This window comes from Salmo salar, chromosome ssa06 (genome assembly GCF_905237065.1).
Source record: "Salmo salar chromosome ssa06, Ssal_v3.1, whole genome shotgun sequence".
Classification (NCBI taxonomy): domain Eukaryota; kingdom Metazoa; phylum Chordata; class Actinopteri; order Salmoniformes; family Salmonidae; genus Salmo; species Salmo salar.
In genome coordinates, this window is record NC_059447.1 from 9,858,857 (window position 1) to 9,878,295 (window position 19,439).

At 42.2% G+C, this 19,439-nt stretch overlaps 1 long non-coding RNA gene across 1 annotated transcript in view; it reads left to right on the top strand.

Annotated features, from left to right (window-relative positions):
• LOC106606282 (uncharacterized) overlaps positions 1-19,303 on the top strand; it is a 33,994-nt gene extending 14,691 nt beyond the window's left edge. The window contains exon 3 of the long non-coding RNA XR_006770122.1: positions 19,219-19,303. This is a non-coding gene — a long non-coding RNA (uncharacterized lncRNA). The remainder of the gene's footprint in view (positions 1-19,218) is intronic.
• The last annotated feature ends 136 nt before the right edge of the window (positions 19,304-19,439 follow it).

The following is a 19,439-nucleotide window of genomic DNA, read 5'->3' on the forward strand; positions in this document are numbered from 1 at the left end:
GGGTGATTGTTAACGTTCCATTACTGCAGTAATAACTAATAAAGTGTAATTGTTTTGAAGAAATCTAAAAGTCTCTCCTTTGATTAGAATAATTCCACGACAAGTACCAGTCAAAAGTTTGGACACAACTACTCATTCAAGGATTTTTTTTATTTTTTACAATTTTCTACATTGTAGAATAATAGTGAAGACGTCAAAACTATGAAATAACACATATGGAATCATGTAGTAACCAAATAAGTGTTAAACAAATCAATATATATTTTATATTTGAGATTCTTCAATGTAGCCACCCTTTATCTTGATTACTGCTTTGCACACTCTTGGCATTCAACTAGCTTTATGAGGTAGTCACCTCGAATGCATTTCAATTAACAGGTGTGCCTTGTTAAAAGTTCATTTGTGGAATTTCTTTCCTTCTGTCACATCCTGACCAGCAGGGGGAGTAATTGTATGAATATTTGGTCAGGACGTGGCAGAAGGGTATTTGTTTTGTATGGTTGGGGTTGTGTGTATTATTAAAGGGGTGTTTGGTTTATGTAGTCTGGGGTTTGAGTGTATGTTCTAGTGTTGGTTTTCTATGGTTTTCTAGTCTGTCTATTTCTGTGTGGTTTGTGTGGCTCCCAATCAGGAACAGCTGTACGTCGTTGTTCCTGATTGTGAGTCATATATTAGTTGCTTGTTTTCACCTGGGGGTTTCTTAATGCGTTTGAGCCAATTAGTTGTGTTGTGAGTCCATATTATGGCAAGAACAGCTCAAATAAGCAAAGACAGTGCATCATTACTCTAAGACATGAAGGTCAGTCAATCCGTAAAATTTCACAAACTCTGAAAGTTTCTTAAAGTGCAGTCGCAAAAACCATCAAGCGCTATGATGAAACTAGCTCTCATGAGGACCGCCACAGGAAAGGAAGACCCAGAGGATCAGTTCATTGGAGTTACCAGCCTCAGAAATTACAGCTCAAATAAATGCTTCACAGAGTTCAAGTAACAGACACATCTCTACATCAACTGTTCAGAGGGGACTGCGTGAATGAGGCCTTCATGGTCGAATTTCTGCAAAGAAACCACTACTAAAGGACACCAATAAGAAGAAGAGACTTGCTTGGGCCAAGAGACATGAGCAATGGACATTAGAGCGGTGAAAATCTGTCCTTTAGTCTGATGAGTCCAAATTTGAGAATTTTGGTTCCAACCGCCATGTCTTTGTGAGACGCAGAGTAGTTGAACGGATAATCTGCGCATGTGTGGTTCCCACCGTGAAGCAAGGAGGAGGAGGTGTGATGGTGTGGGGGTGCTTTGCTGGTGACACTGTTAGTGATTTATTTATAATTCAAGGCACACTTAACCAGCATGGCTACCACAGCATTATGCAGCGATACTCCTTCCCATCAGTTTTTTTGCTTAGTGGGACTATAATTTGTTTTTCAACAGGACAATGACCCAACACACCTCCAGGCTGTGCAAGGGCTATTTGACCAAGAAGGAGAGTGATGGACTGCTGCATCAGATGACCTGGCCTCTACAATCACCTGACCTCAACCCAATTGAGATGGTTTGGGATGAGTTGGACCGCAGAGTGAAGGAAAAGCAGCCGACAAGTGCTCAGCATATGTGGGAACTCCTACAATATGGTTGGAAAAGCATTCCAGGTGAAGCTGGTTGAGAGAATGCCAAGAATGTGCAAAGCTGTCATCAAGGCAAAGGGTGGCTACTTTGAAGAATCTAAAATCTAAAATAGATTTTAATTTGTTGAACACTTGTTTGGTTACTACATGAAACCATATGTGTAATTTCAGAGTTTTGATGTGTTCACTATTATTCTACAATATAGAAAATAGTTAAAAAAAATAATCAAAAACTTGAATGAGTAGATGTGTCTAAACCTTTGACTGGTACTGTATGTGTGATGGGATGTATAATTCTGGACAGTATATAGATAGAATATGTAGTATATCAGAAGAATATGTAGGATAGAACAGTATAGTTAAGTAGGATGGCCGTGACTAGAATATTTGTATTTATTTTTATGTAACCTTTATTTAACTAGGCAAGTGAGTTAAGAACAAAGTCTTATTTACAATGACGGCCAACACCGGCCAAACACGGACGACGCTGGGCCAATTGTGCACCGCCCTATGGGACTCCATATCACGACCTATTGTGATACAGCCTGGATTCAAACCAGGGTGTCTGTAGTGATGGCTCAAGCACTGAGATGCAGTGCCTTAGACCACTATGCCACTCGGGAACCCAGTATATACACTACCTTTAATAAAAAGTTTGGGATCACTTAGAAATGTCCTTGTTTTTGTCAGAAAAACACAATTGTTGTCCATTAAAATAACATCAAATTGATCAGAAATACAGTGTAGACATTGTTAATGTTGTAAATGACCATTGTACCTGGAAACGAGTGATTTCTAATGGAATATCTACATAGGTGTACCGAGGCCCATTATCAGCAACCATCACTCCTGTACTCCAATGGCATGCTGTGTTAACCAATCCAAGTTTATAATTTTAAAAGGCTAATTGACCATTAGAAAACCTTTTTGCAATTATGTTAGCACAGCTGAAAACTGAAGCAATAAAACTGGCCTTCTTTAGAATAGTTGAGTATCTGGAGCATCAGCATTTGTGGGTTCGATTACAGGCTCAAAATGTCCAGAAACAAAGAACTTTCTTCTGAAACTTGTCAGTCTATTCTTGTTCAGAGAAATGAAGGCTATTCCATGCACGAAATTTCAAGAAACTGAAGATCTCTTACAACGCTGTGCATTACTCTCTTCACAGAACAGTGCAAAGTGGCTCTAACCAGAATAGAAAGAGGAGTGGGAGGACAAGAGGACAAGTACATTAAAGTGTCTAGTTTGAGAAACAGATGCCTCACAAGTCCTCACCTGGCAGCTTCATTAAATAGTACCCGCAAAACACCAGTCTCAACGTCAACAGTGAAGAGGCGACTCTGGGATGCTGGCCTTCTAGACAGAGTTGCAAAAAAAAAGCCATATCTCAGACTGGCCAAGAAAAATAAAAGATTAAGATGGGCAAAAGAACACTGGACAGAGGAAGATTGAAAAACAGTGTTATGGACAGACGAATCTAAGTTTGAGGTGCTGGAGGAGTTCTTGAAACCATCTGTCAAGCATGGTGGAGGCAATGGGATGGTCTGTGGGTGCTTTGGTGGTGGTAAAAGGGATCTTGAAGAAGGAAGGCTATCACTTCATTTTTCAACGCCATGCAATACTCTGTGGACAGCGCTTTATTGGAGCCAATTTCCTCTTACAAGAGGACAATGACCCAAATGCACAGCTCCAAACTATGCAAGAACTATTTAGGGAAGAAGCAGTCAGCTGGTGTTCTGTCTAGAATGGAATGGCCATCTCAGTCATAGGATCTCAACCCTATTGAGCTGTTGTGGGAGCAGCTTGACCGTATGGTACGTAAGAAGTGCTCATCAAGCCAATCCAACTTGTGGGAGGTTCTTCAGGAAGCATGGGGTGAAATCTCTTCAGATTACATAAAAACAAATCGACAACTAGAATGCCAAAGGTCTGCAAGGCTGTAACTGCTGCAAATGTAGTATTATTTTACCAAAGCAAAGTTTGAAGGACACAATTATTATTTAAAATAAAAATCATTATTTATAACCTTGTCAACATCTTGACTATATTTCCTATTCATTTTGCAACTCATTTCATGTATGTTTTCATGGAAAACAAGGACATTTCTAACTGACCACAAACATTTTAACAGTAGTGTCCACTGAACTGATGCAATAATAAAAAATATTTTATTGAGTTACAGTTCAATAAAGGAAATCAATCAATTTTAATAAATTAATTAAGCCCTAATCTATTGATTTCACATAACTGGGAATACAGATCTGTTTGTCACAGATACAAGAACAATAGGTGCATGGATCAGAAAATCAGTCAGTATCTGGAATGACCATTTGCCTCATGCAGCGTGACACATCTCCTTCACATAGAGTTAATCAGGGTTTTGATTAGTGACCTGTGGAATGTTGTCCCACTCCTCTTCAATGTTGCCAGAGCATCCCAAACATGCTCAATGGGTGACAAGTCTGGTGAGTATGCAGGCCATGGAAGAACTGGGACATTTTCAGCTTCCAGGAAGCTGTGTACAGATCCTTGCGACATGGGACTTTGCAATATCATGCTGAAACATGAGGTGAGGGCGGGAATTAATGGCACGACCTTATGATCTTGTCATGGTATCTCTGTGCATTCAATTGCCATTGATAAAATGCAATTGTGTTCGTTGTCTGTAGTTTATGCCTGTCCATACCACAACCCCACTGATGTCGGTTTACGACGCCGAACAGCAATCAGGTCAAGACCCTGGTGAGGACGACGAGCATGCAGATGAGCTTCCATGAGACGGTTTCTAACAGTTTGTGCAGAATTTCTTTGGTTGTGCTGACCCACAGTGTCATCAGCTGTCCGAGTGGCTGGTCTCAGACGATCCCGCAGGTTAAGAAGCCAGATGTGGAGGTCCTGGGCTAGCGTGGTTACACGTGGTCTGCGGTTGTGAGGCCGGTTGGACGTACTGCCAAATTCTCCAAAACGACATTGGAGGCAGCTTATGGTGGAGAAATGAACATTCAATTCTCTTGCAACAGCTCTGTTGGACATTCCTGCAGTGAGGATGCCAATTGCAAGCTCACTCAAAACTTGAGACATCTGAGGCATTGTGTTGTGTGACAAAACTGCACATTTTAGAGTGGTCTTTTATTGTCCCCAGCACAAGGTGCACCTGTGTAATGATCATGCTGTTTAATCAGGTTCTTGATATGCCAGACCTGTCAGATGGTTGGATTATTTTGGCAAAGGAGAAATGCTCACTAACAGGGATTTAAATACATTTGTGCTCAACATTTGAGATTAACAAGCTTTTTGTGCGTATTGAACATTTCTGGGATCTTTTATTTAAGCTCACGAAACATGGGACCAACACTTTACATGTTGCGTAATTTTTGTTGTTCAGTGACCAGTGTTATGGGCAACAGGTGGCCTGGCAGGTAGGAGCGTTGGAGTGCTGTTCACCTTAATGCCTTCAACTGAAACGTGTCTTCCGCATTTAACCAAACCCCTCTGAATCAGAGAGGTTCGAACAATGGGGTTAACTGCTTTGCTCAGGGCCAGTAACCAAAATGTTTCTGGATCGAATCCCAGAGCCAACAAGGTAAAAATCTGTCAATTTGCCTCTGAGCAAGGCAGTTAATCCACTGTTCCCTGATTAAGGTCGCCCTCTGCAACTCTGTGATTCAGAGGTTGAATGCAGAAAACAAATTTCAGTTGAAGGGATTCAGATGTAAAACTGACTAGGTGTCCACCTTTCCCTTTCTCTTCCATGACTATGTTCATAGGGCAGAAGTCTATAACATGCATGGTGGAATAACTGGGTGGTAGCCAGCTAGTAACAGTGACAAAGATTCTGGGCAGGGTAATGACTAAAGTTCAGGGCAGGGTACAGTGACTAAAGTTCAGGGCAGGGTACAGTGACTAAAGTTCAGGGCAGGGTACAGTGACTAAAGTTCAGGGCAGGGTACAGTGACTAAAGTTCAGGGCAGGGTACAGTGACTACAGTTCAGAGCAGGGTAGTGGGCGGAATCCGGCTAGTGGTGACTATTGGCCTTGAGAAAGTCTAATGGCCTTGAGATAGAAGCTGTTTTTCAGTCTCTCGGTCCCAGCTTTGATGCACCTGTACTGACCTCGCCTTCTAGATGTTAACGGGGGTTACAGCCCGAAAGGATGCTCTCAATGGTGCATCTGTAAACGTTTTTGAGAGTCTTAGCAGCCAATCCAAATGTCTTCATCCTCCTGAGGCTGAAGAGGTGCTGTTGCGCCTTCTTAACCACAATGTATGTGTTGACCATTTTAGTTTGTCAGTGTATACCGAGGAACTTTAAGCTTTTCACCTTCACCACTGTGGCCCCCACTGAGCTATGGTGAAAGTGCGACCCACTGTTCATACTAATCTGGTGATGCGGTTGCTCTGGATAGTAAGTGAATTTGAAATCGATTAAAGCAGACTAAGGAAGTATATTAGCTACAAAATAACGCACCATGTCAGAAGTCTCTGCAACATCAGGTAGAGAACGGTATGGAACTGACCAATGGGAACACTTTTAATGGCAAAGTACCAGGGGTTCCCAAACTTTTTTGCTTCATAAACCAATACCAATTACCTTTGTGGGCCTCCTCGTCAGTATACCCGCAGACACAGACACACACAAATATGGGCGCAGTTCAGTCATCTGCGCCCAATGCAGCTATAGCCTTTAACATATTCTTACATATTCTTATATATTCTTACCTCTTTGCTGATTGATATCCATTGAATTGTTTCTGTTTCCTGTTTTACAAATAATAATTTTAAAAGGGAGAAAGTTTCAAACAAGCCATTTGCACAAATATAAAATTATATCAATTTAGATAATATAGGGAGAAACCTTACCTTAAGGCCAGATCGTTCTTCAAAAATGTTCAAAAGTTCATAGATGACCAGCAGGGTTACATAATAATTACAGTGGTTATAGAGGGTGCAACAGGTCAGCACCTCATGAGTAAATGTCAGTTGGCTTTTCATAGCTGAGCATTTAAAGGTTCGAGACAAAAGGTGCAGTAGAGAGAGAGACGGAGAGGGAGAGAGAGGGTCGAAACAGCAGGTTCGGGACAAGGTCGCACGTCCGGTGAACAGGTCAGAGAAACTGGATCAGCAGCATGAGAAACTGGATCAGAAACTGGATCAGCAGCATGACAGGTTACACGTCCGGTGGAGCATGTATCGAGAACTGATATGATCGAAAGAAAGAAAGGGAGTGCTGTTCTCGGATCAGTTTTCTCCATTTAAATCTTTCCTTAACATTATAATTATTTCACAACACTGACGACGGATCAGCTCCTAGAGAGATATTATCACCTATGGCTGCAAATATTGCAAATATTGAGGTGGCTTATTCTAATGTTTACCCAATAAAAATGCACCAAATCACAGATTCGGTACATCATTGAGCACATGCTTGTAACGTCTGTGTCCAACTCACACTCCAAAACACTTAGATCCCCTGAACGCAGCCCACTTTCCAGCTCCCTCTCCAGATCCCAATCACCCGAATTCTAATCACCTGTTCACACACCTGCATGTCATCATCCCACACTATTTAGTTCAGTTATTTGCACCCCATCACTGTGAGGTATTGTTTGTTTTGAGACACACGGTTTCGGAGCACTGTTTTTCCCCCCGTCCTTCTCTCCTCCTGTGTATGATAGTTTTTGCCTGCCTCACTCACGATGCCTTTTGCCTGCCTGTACTGTTGCCATTTTTGGACCTACTGTCTATGACCTTCTGCCTGCCCCCTGGACCCAGCTACCTGCCTCCTCCTATGGTCCCTTTCATTAAACACCTGCTGCGCTCTGATCTTGAAACCAGCTCTCTGTCTCCCTCGTGTTCATTACAATGTTAGGCTACATATTATGAAATATATTAAGAAAAATTACAGACACTACAAGTAGCAAAATATAACTCAATTGATTGAACAAGAAACGTATTTCAATATGATTGAAATATGCCTATTGCCGCGTATTTATATTTTAATGCAGGTATCCTGGTTTTCATTTGAAGCATAATTGTATACGTCACCTGTTTGTATCAATTGCAAAGACACTGGCAACTTTGTATTTGTAGTGAACTTTGTTCTGAAGTTATCGGCGATCATAGAGAGAAGGATAAACCATGTGATTCTATGTTTAGCTGAGATCTTCTCTGTATAAAGTGACGCAGGAGGGCAAAAATGCATCTAACTTAGCTGTTCTACTGTTCTATTGTGTTTTTTACATTGGATGAACGTTGCGACTCAGAGCTACAAAATGGTATATCATACACTGCATTTGAGGAACAATTGGAAAGTAATTCTGCTTTGAAAGTTGATAAACTTGTAACCCCACTTTTTTTTAGAAAATGGCCTTTGAATGTTTTGGTACCTACTGGAGGGCTCTCTTTGTCTACACCCATTTAGCATTGTTCACACCCTCTTAAGCCCCACCCATCTCTTTAGGGATTCACATGTGAGGTCATGTACTAAAGGTCATGTAGTGTGGTAAAGATTAAGATGAAAAGTGGTAAAATAAGGAACATTTCAGGTAAACAGAAAGTGTCCAAATAAAATTATTTTATAAATATTAGATGACGCTTATTCAGACACACTTGTCTAAATTGTTGGGTCATGTGAAAGAAATGCTATAACCCCGAGCCACATCATGCTAAGTGGGTCACTACAGAAGATGTAAACAATACAGCAATAACAAAAAATATATAGTTTCAATATAAAGAAAATAAGAAAAAGTGTCAATGCCAGTAGAGAAATAACAAAATAATATACAGTATGAAGAAGAATAATATCAATAACAATATCAGTGATACTGGTGACAGATGAGGTAGTTATATGCATACAATCAGGGGTGAAGTGGCAGCGGGATAAACCAATAAATAGTAGGAGCAAAGTATGGCGTGTGTTAGGAGAGAGTCATGTGAACAGGGGCACTGCAGATACTGCTCATGACTGTGAACTCGCCCCCAGTGATGAACTGGTCTGTCTGAACCATGCATGAACAAACAATGAACCATAATCCCAATCCATAGTGTACTAGCAATACAAACCAATTGTCATAGCTAGCTAAAGTTAACTGAATAGGTTCAATGTTAGCTAGTTAGCTAACATTAGGCTATAACTAGCCATGCAAATGGCTTGCTGAGATAATATTTCTACACAGATCATAAATGTAAGGTTAGCTAGTGAGCCAGCCATCTAACGTCAGCTAGCTTGCTAACAGTACGTTTTAAAACTTCTTAGGGATAGCCCCCCTTTTTTTAAATTTTCGCCTAAATGACATACCCAAATCTAACTGTCTGTAGCTCAGGCCCTGAAGCAAGGATTTGCATATTCTTGGTATCATTTGAAAGGAAACACTTTGAATGTAGGAGAATATAACACAATAGATCTGGTAGAAGAAAATACAAAGAAAAAACCAAACTGTTTTTTTTCTACCACCATCTTTGAAATGCAACAGAAAGGTCCCTGTTCCAGCCATCACCATCATTCCGATGGTGTCCACAAGATGGCAGCAGTGTATGTGCAAAGTTTCAGACGGATAACTTGAAGTTTGAGCAAACTACATGACTTTTAGTGTGAAGTCACCCAGGTACATTTGGGCTTATCGTGAAGGAGACATTCACATTCACATTACATTTTTCTGCAAGAATATCGTCTGTATACTTGAACTTTGATTTAGCTTTTCCAGTATTAGTAGCTTATTATAAGTTCAACAATTTTTGTCCAAAAGGAAAAGGCATGCTGTCGCAAAAGGTTAGCACCTACATTTTGCAACATATACAGGGCTTCCAGATACTCCCGTAAAGCCCAGCTCATTGGCTATCTAGCTAGCTTTGTTTGCCCCCGATTGGTGCTTATTTGACAAAGATACAGTTGATCAAATGAAGACCGGCCGCGTCATCGGTGTGCCTTGAAGGCGTCGCTCTCTGACCAAATACAGTGTCCTATAGGATATACTACTCCCCTAATGATATAGTGAAGTCTGGTTATGTTCTAAGATCTCTGAGGAATACCTACAAACGTGATTTGCCCGGTTGAAACAACATTTAGAGTTAGATTTTCACAGATTCCTTTCTTTGCAAATTGAACAAGTGTAAATACAAAATCGATTGTGCATGCTATATGGACCTTTTTAGGATATGAAAATAGATTTTATCTAACAAAACAACACTTCATGTTATCTCTGGGACCCTTTGGATGATAAATCAGAGCAAGATGTCAGAATGTAAGTACACATTTCACCTTCAGAGGTGAATTTATCAAACCTATTGTGGTGAAAAAAGTGTTTTGTTGTTAGGAGCTCTCCTCAAACAATAGCATGGCATTTTTTCCGCAGTAATAGCTACTGTAAATTCGACAGTGCAGTTATATTAACAAGAATTTAAGCATTCAGCCAATATAAGACACTTATATGTACCGACATGTGTTGTTTATCTAAAATATGCGATGGTAACATAAGGCGCTGCGTGATTTACAACTGTCCCGTTAAAGGGACGCCTATCCCTACTTAGACATCTAGCTAGCTAGCTAAATAATAACTTGCCATGAAAACAACTTTCTGACAAAATTAGAAACATATAATATCTGAAACTGTAGCTAGACTCTTACCCGTATACATGGATGATCGCTTCACAGCAGACTGCAACCCCTGTCATTAAATAAGATGTCCTGTGTTGTTTCCGTTTTGTTTGTACAGTCCTCCTGAAAGTAGTCCATCACAACCGTTTCCCACTGACCTTTGTCGATAGCGCCTGACAAATTCAGAGCAGCAATGCTATTGAGAGCATTAGCAACACATTTGCAGTTCTCCACGGCTAATTTTAAAATCTTTTGAAAAAAACAGTACTAGAAAGGATTAACGAGCAGCTCATTTTATAGACAGAAGGGTCATACACGGCAGACCAATCCGAAACTCATCTCTCGGCATGTCCAGCCCATTCATTATCTCAGCCAATCATGGCTATTGGACAGGTTCCTGTCTTTTTCTGCGGCTAAACACAACTGGGCTGGTAATTTAACAAATGTATTCGTATTTACAGATGGCATACACATTTGTTATTAAGGCACATAAAAGTTCAAATGTTTCAGAAGGCATTTCTGCCCCCCAAAACTTTTTGATAAACATTTTAAATAAACGTTCAAATGCTTCTCCTGTGTCGTTGTCACGTCCTGACCCTAGTAAGATGTCATTTTCATTAGTAGAGTAGGGCAGGGCGTGACAGGGGGTGTTTTTTGGTTGTTCTATGTTTTCTATTTCTATGTTTTAGTTCTAGTTGTTCTATTTCTATGTTGGGATTGTTTGGGGTTGATCTCTAATTGGAGGCAGCTGATCCTCATTGCCTCTGATTAGAGATCATATTTAAGTAGGGGATTTTCTCTTCCTGTTTTGTGGGTGATTATATTTTGTGAGTGTGTTTGTTCCTCCTGCATCATGGTTTATTATTTTGTACTTAAGTTTACTTTGTTATTGCATTCAGTTTCACTATCTAATGAATATGAGGAACGAATCCGACGCTGCATTTTGGTCCGCTCCTTCTAACAGGCAGGCTGGGGAGTATCGCCGACCGAAGGAGGAACTTGAGGCAGCGAAGGCAGAGCGGCGATAATATGAGGCGCTATATCCACCTAGAGGCAAGTGCGAGATGCAGCCCCCAAAAAGTGTTTTTGAGGGGGGGGGGGCACACGAGGAGTTGGGCAGAGTCAGGGTGGAGTCCTGAGCCAACTTCCTGTGCTTACTGTGGGGAGCAAGTGACGGGGCAGGCACCGTGTTGTGCGGTGATGCGCACTGTGTCATCAGGGCACATTCACACCCTGCAGTTATCGAGATGAGGTGAGCATCCAGCCAGGGCGGGTTGTGCAAGCCATACGCGCCAGGTCTCCAGTGCGCATCCACGACCCAGTAGTCCTGTGCCTGCTCCTCACACTCTCCCTCCAGTGCGCCTCCATAGTCCAGTACATCCTGTGCCTGCTCCTCGCACTCTCCTTTCAGTGCGCATCCATAACCCGGTACAGCCAGTGCCTGCTGTGAGCACTCGGCCCTTAGTGCGTCTCCCCAGTCCGGTGAGACCGATTCCTGCTCCTCGCACTCTCCCTCCAGTGCGCCTCCATAGCCCAGTACGTCCTGTGCCTGCTCCTCGCACTCTCCCTCCAGTGCGCCTCCATAGCCCAGTACGTACTGTGCCTGCTCCCCGCACTCGCCCGGAGGTGTGTGATACTAGTCTGGCGCCTACTATGCCAGCTCCACGCATCAGGCCTCCAGTGCGCCTGCCCAGTCCGGGGTGTCCTGTTTGTGCTCCCTGCACTCGACCTGTGGTGCGTGTTACCAGTCTGGCGCCACCTATGCCAGTCCCACGCATCGGACCTCCAAAATCAAATCAAATCAAATGTATTTATATAGCCCTTCTTACATCAGCTGATATCTCAAAGTGTTGTACAGAAACCCAGCCTAAAACCCCAAACAGCAAGCAATGCAGGTGTAGAAGCACGGTGGCTAGGAAAAACTCCCTAGAAAGGCCAAAACCTAGGAAGAAACCTAGAGAGGAACCAGGCTATGAGGGGTGGCCAGTCCTCTTCTGGCTGTGCCGGGTGGAGATTATAACAGCACATGGCCTAGATGTTCAAATGTTCATAAATGACCAGCAGTGTCAAATAATAATAATCATAGTAGTTGTCGAGGGTGCAACAAGTCAGTAACACAAGAGTAAGTGTCAGTTGGCTTTTTCATAGCCGATCTTTGAGAGTATCTCTACCGCTCCTGCTGTCTCTAGAGAGTTGAAAACAGCAGGTCTGGGACAGGTAGCACGTCCGGTGAATAGGTCAGGGTTCCAGCAGGTCTGGGACAACAGGTCTGGGACAGGTGGCACGTCCGGTGAACAGGTCAGGGTTCCATAGCTGCAGGCAGAAGAGTTGGAACTGGAGCAGCAGCACGGCCAGGTGAACTGGGGACAGCAAGGAGTCATCAAGCCAGGTAATCCTGAGGCATGGTCCTAGGGCTCAGGTCCTCCGAGAGAGAGAAAGAAAGAAAGAGAAAGAGAGAATTAGAGAGAGCATATTTCAATTCACACAGGACACCGGAAAAGACAAGAGAAATACTCCAGATGTGACAGACTGATCCTAGCCCCCCGACACATAAACTACTGCAGCATAAATACTGGAGGCTGAGACAGGAGGGGTCAGGAGACACTGTGGCCCCATCCGATGAAACCCCCGGACAGGGCCAAACAGGTAGGATATAACCCCACCCACTTTGCCAAAGCACAGCCTCCACACCACTGGAGGGATATCTCCAGCCCCCAAACATACCATCCCGGGAAAAGGCCGAGTATAGCCCACAGAGATCTCCGCCACGGCACAGCCCAAGGGGGGGCACCAACCCAGACAGGAAGACCACGTCAGTGACTCAACCCACTCAAGTGACGCACCCCTCCCAGGGACAGCATGGAAGAACACCAGTAAGCCAGTGACTCAGCCCCCGTAATAGGGGTAGAGGCAGAGAATCCCAGTGGAAAGAGGGGAAACCGGCCAGGCAGAGACAGCAAGGGCGGTTCGTTGCTCCAGCCTTTCCGTTCACCTTCATACCCCTGGGCCAGACTACACTTAAAACCTCTTACATCTAGACGTTCCGCTAGCGGAACACCTGCTCCAATATCCAATGATAGGCGTGGCGCGAATTACAAATTCCTCAAAAATACAAAAACTTCAATTTTTCAAACATATGACTATTTCACAGCATTTTAAAGACAAGACTCTCCTTTATCTAACCACACTGTCCGATTTCAAAAAGGCTTTACAGCGAAAGCAAAACATTAGATTATGTCAGCAGAGTACCCAGCCAGAAATAATCAGACACCCATTTTTCAAGCTAGCATATAATGTCACAAAAACCCAGAAGACAGCTAAATGCAGCACTAACCTTTGATGATCTTCATCAGATGACACACCTAGGACATTATGTTATACAATACATGCATGTTTTGTTCAATCAAGTTCATATTTATATCAAAAAACAGCTTTTTACATTAGCATGTGACGTTCAGAACTAGCATACCCCTTTGCAAACTTCCGGGGAATTTACTAACAATTTACTAAATTACTCACGATAAACGTTCACAAAAAGCATAACAATTATTTTAAGAATTATAGATACAGAACTCCTCTATGCACTCGATATGTCCGATTTTAAAATAGCTTTTTGGTGAAAGCACATTTTGCAATATTCTAAGTACATAGCCCAGCCATCACGGGCTAGCTATTTAGACACCCGGCAAGTTTAGCCTTCACCAAAATCAGATTTACTATTACAAAAGTTTGATTACCTTTTGTTGTCTTCGTCAGAATGCACTCCCAGGACTGCTACTTCAATAACAAATGTTGTTTGGTCCAAAATAATCCATCGTTATATCCGAATAGCGGCGTTTTGTTCGTGCGTTCCAGAAACTATCCGAAATGGTAAATCAGGGTCGCGAGCATGGCGCAATTCGTGACAAAAAAAATCTAAATATTCCATTACCGTACTTCGAAGCATGTCAACCGCTGTTTAAAATCAATTTTTATGCAATTTATCTCGTAAAAAAGCGATAATATTCCGACCGGGAATCTCATTTTCGGCAAACAGAGGAAAAATCACAAAGACGGGGGCCGCCAGGGCACGCGCCCTAGCCCACAGTCCCTTGATCGGCCACTTGAGAAAGGCGATAATGTGTTTCAGCCTGGGGCTGGGATGACGACATTCTGTTTTTTCCCGGGCTCTGAGAGCCTATGGAAGACGTAGGAAGTGTCACGTTAGAGCAGAGATCCTTTGTAATTGAATGAGATGGCAAAGAAGTTCAAGAAATGGTCAGACAGGCCACTTCCTGTAAAGGAATCTCTCAGGTTTTGACCTGCCATTTGAGTTCTGTTATACTCACAGACACCATTCAAACAGTTTTAGAAACTTTGGAGTGTTTTCTATCCAAAGCCAATAATTATATGCATATTCTAGTTACTGGGCAGGAGTAGTAACAAGATTAAATCGGGTACGTTTTTTATCCAGCCGTGAAAATACTGCCCCCTAGCCATAACAGGTTAATCATAGGACCTACTGAAGAGATGTGTCTTCAGTAAAGAGTTAAAGGTTGAGAATGAGTCTGTGTCTCTCACATGGGTAGGCAGACTATTCCATAAAAATTGAGCTCTATAGGAGAAAGCCCTGCCTCCAGCTGTTTGCTTAGAAATTCTAGGAACAATTAGGAGGCCCGCGTCTTGTGATCGTAGCGTATGTGTAGGTATGTACGGCAGGACCAAATCGGAAAGATAGGTAGGAGCAAGCCCATGTAATGCTTTGTAGGTTAGCAGTAAAACCTTGAAATCAGCCCTTGCCTTAACAGGAAGCCAGTGTAGGGAGGCTAGCACTGGAGTAATATGATCCAATTTTTTGGTTCTAGTCAGGATTCTAGCAGCCGTATTTAGCACTAACTGAAGTTTATTTAGTGCTTTATCCGGGTAGCCGGAAAGTAGAGTATTGCAGTAGTCCAACCTAGAAGTAACAAAGGCATGGATTAATTTTTCTGCGTCATTTTTGGACAGAAAGTTTAAGATTTTTGCAATGTTACGTAGATGGAAAAAAGCTGTCCTTGAAACAGTCTTCATATGTTCTTCAAAAGAGAGATCAGGGTCCAGAGTAACGCCGAGGTCCTTCACAGTTTTATTTGAGACGACTGTACAACCATCCAGATTAATTGTCAGATTCAACAGAAGATCTCTTTGTTTCTTGGGACCTAGAACAAGCATCTCTGTTTTGTCCGAGTTTAAGAGTAGAAAGTTTGCAGCCATTCACTTCCTTATGTCTGAGACACAGGCTTCTAGCGAGGGCAATTTTGGGGCTTCACCATGTTTCATTGAAATGTACAGCTGTGTGTCATCCGCATAACAGTGAAATTTAACATTATGTTTTCGAATGACATCCCCAAGAGGTAAAATATATATTGAAAACAATAGTGGTCCTAAAATGGAACCTTGAGGAACACCGAAATTTACAGTTGATTTGTCAGAGGACAAACCATTCACAGAGACAAACTGATATCTTTCCAACAGATAAGACCTAAACCAGGCCAGAACTTGTCCATGTAGACCAATTTGGGTTTCCAATCTCTCCAAAAGAATGTGGTGATCGATGGTATCAAAAGCAGCACTAAGATCTAGGAGCACGAGGACAGACGCAGAACCTCGGTCTGACGTCATTAAAAGGTCATTTACCACCTTCACAAGTGCAGTCTCAGTGCTATGATGGGGTCTAAAACCAGACTGAAGCGTTTTGTGTACATTGTTTGTCTTCAGGAAGGCAGTGAGTTGCTGCGCAACAGCTTTTTCAAACATTTTTGAGAGGAATGGAAGATTTGATATAGGCCGATAGTTTTTTATAATTTCTGGGTCAAGATTTGGCTTTTTCAAGAGAGGCTTTATTACTGCCACTTTTAGTGAGTTTGGTGCACATCCGGTGGATAGAGAGCCGTTTATTATGTTCAACATAGGAGGGCCAAGCACAGAAAGCAGCTCTTTCAGTAGTTTAGTTGGAATAGGGTCCAGTATGCAGCTTGAAGGTTAGAGGCCATGATTATTTTCATCATTGTGTCAAGACATATAGTACTAAAGAACTTTAGTGTCTCCCTTGATCCTAGGTCCTGGCAGGGTTGTGCAGACTCAGGACAACGGAGCTTTGGAGGAATACGCAGATTTAAAGAGCAGTCCCTAATTTGCTTTCTAATGATCATGATCTTTTCCTCAAAGAAGTTCATGAATTCATCACTGCTGAAGTGAGAGCCATCCTCTCTTGGGGAATGCTGCTTTTTAGTTAACTTTGCGACAGTATCAAAAAGACATTTCGGATTGTTCTCCAGTGCGCATCCCTAGTCCCGAGCCTCCAGCGACGCTCCTTAGCCCGGAGCCTCCAGCGATGCTCCTTAGCCAGGAGCCTGCAGCGACGCTCCTCAGCCCGGAGCCTTCAGCGGTGGTCTGCAATCCAGAGCCTTCAGTGGTGGTCTGCAGCCCAGAGCCTTCAGCAGCGGTCTGCAGCCCAGAGTTTTCAACAGCGCTCTGCAGCCCAGTGTCTCCAGCGGCGGCCTTTAGCCCAGAGTCTTCAGCGGCGTTTGGCGGTCCAAAGCCTCCGGCGATGATCCATGGTCTGGTTCCTCCGGACATACAGAAGCGTGGGGATCAGCGGGCGGTGGGGGTACTACGCCCGGAACCAGAGCCGCCGCCATAGACATTAGTCACCCACCCTACCCTCCCTTTGTGTTTTGTGTTTTGTGTTTTTTTTTTTTTTTTTGCATTCGGAGTCTGCACCTTTGGGGGGGGTACTGTCACGTCCTGACCCTAGTAAGATATCATTTTCATTAGTAGAGTAGGGCAGGGCGTGACAGGGGGTGTTTTTTGATTCTATGTTTTCTATTTCTGTTTTAGTTCTAGTTGTTCTATTTCTAAGTTGGGATTGTTTTGGGGTTGATCTCTAATTGGAGGCAGCTGATCCTCATTGCCTCTGATTAGAGATCATATTTAAATAGGGTTTTTTCTCTTACTGTTTTGTGGGTGATTATATTTTGTGAGTGTGTTTGTTCCTCCTGCGTCACGGTTTGTTGTTTTGTACTTAAGTTTACTTTGTTCTACTGAACAAAGGTAAGAATAACTCATGGGTCATGGTCAGTGATTTAAACAACACTGTCCCTAGTAATTTCTCCTCTCCCATTTTCCCATTTTTCTTTTTTTAATCCATAGGCTAATCCTTTTTAAAAGTGTGTGTGTGTGAATGCACTACCTGGATGAGGAGATGTAATCTCTATCCTGATTGTCACTTTTATCCCTGCCTATTTGTAAATATTACCTCAACTACCTGGTACCCCTGCACATAGACTCAATAATGGTACTCCTTAAAACCTCTTACATCTAGACATCTAGCGGAACACCACTCCAATATCCAATGATAGGGCGTGGCGCGAAATACAAACTCCTCAAAAATCCGAAAACTTACAAAATACAAAAACCTAAAAAATGCAATAATTTAAATTTTTCAAACATATGACTATTTTACACCATTTTAAAGACAAGACTCTCCTTTATCTAACCACACTGTCGGATTTCAAAAATACTTTACAACGAAAGCAAAACATTAGATTATGTCAGGAGAGTACCCAGCCAGAAATAATCAGACACCCATTTTTCAAGCTAGCATATAATGTCACAAAAACCAAAACCACAGCTAAATGCAGCACTAACCTTTGATGATCTTCAACAGATGACACTCCTAGGACATTATGTTATACAATACATGCATGTTTTGTTCAATCAAGTTCATATTTATATCAAAAAACAGCTTTTTACATTAGCATGTGATGTTCAGAACTAGCATTCCCACCGAACACTTCCGGTGAATTTACTAAATTACTCACGATAAACGTTCACAAAAAACATAACAATTATTTTCAGAATTATAGATACAGAACTCCTTTATGCAATCGAGGTGTCCGATTTTAAAATAGCTTTTCGGTGAAAGCACATTTTGCAATATTCTGAGTAGATAGCCCGGCCATCACAGGCTAGCTATTTTGACACCCACCAAGTATGGTACTCACCAAACTCAGATTTACTATAAGAAAAATTGGATTACCTTTGCTGTTCTTCGTCAGAATGCACTCCCAGGACATCTACTTCAACAACAAATGTTGTTTTGGTTCCAAATAATCCATAGTTATATCCAAATAGCGGCGTTTTGTTCGTACGTTCAAGACACTATCCGAAAGGTAACGAAGGGTGATGCGCCGGCGCATATCGTGACAAAACATTTTCAAAATATTCCATTACTGTACTTCGAAGCATGTCAAACGCTGTTTAAAATCCATTTTTATGTGATTTTTCTCGTAAATAAGCGATAATATTCCGACCGGGAGTCGTTGTTTTCGTTCAAAGACTGATAAAGTAAAATGGACTCTTCACGTGCATGCGTGCGCCCGTCTCATTGTTCTCAGATCGACCACTTACCAAATGCGCTACTGTTTTTCAGCCAGAGACTGCAGAGTCATCATTCAACATTCTGGCGCCTTCTGAGAGCCTATGGGAGCCTTAGAAAGTGTCACGTTACAGCAGAGATCCTCTGTTTTGGATAGAGATGACAAAGAAGGCCAAGAAATGGTCAGACAGGGTACTTCCTGTACAGAATCTTCTCAGGTTTTGGCCTGCTATTTGAGTTCTGTTATACTCACAGACACCATTCAAAGAGTTTTAGAAACTTTGGAGTGTTTTCTATCCAAAGCTACTAATTATATGCATATTCCAGTTTCTGGGCAGGAGTAAAAACCAGATTAAATCGGGTACGTTTTTTATCCGGCCGTGAAAATACTGCCCCCTATCCATAACAAGTTAAAGCCTCATTATTGTTATTTTTGTGTGTTACTATTTCCTTTGTTAATTTAACAATTTTTTTTGTTACTTTTTAAATGGATTGTTGAGAAAGGGCTCGTAAGTAAGCATGTCACCGTAATGTTATCATTCCCTGTGTGTGTGTGTGTACTCTCTGGATAAGGAGATGTAATCTCATATTTTGTCCACAGAAACCAACAGGAGAGATCAGAGTCAGACATTCTCAGTGGTCAGTCTTCCCAGAGTCATCAAACAGACCTGGCCTCCATGTTCAGTGTATGTGGTCCTGTTATGTGCATTTGTTTACCTCAAGTAAAGTTGATCTTTCAACTATTCATGAATGTGTTAATGAGAAAGCATTTCTTCTCTTGCTTAACTTATTTACTTTATTTATTTCAGTTGCTTGAAGAGA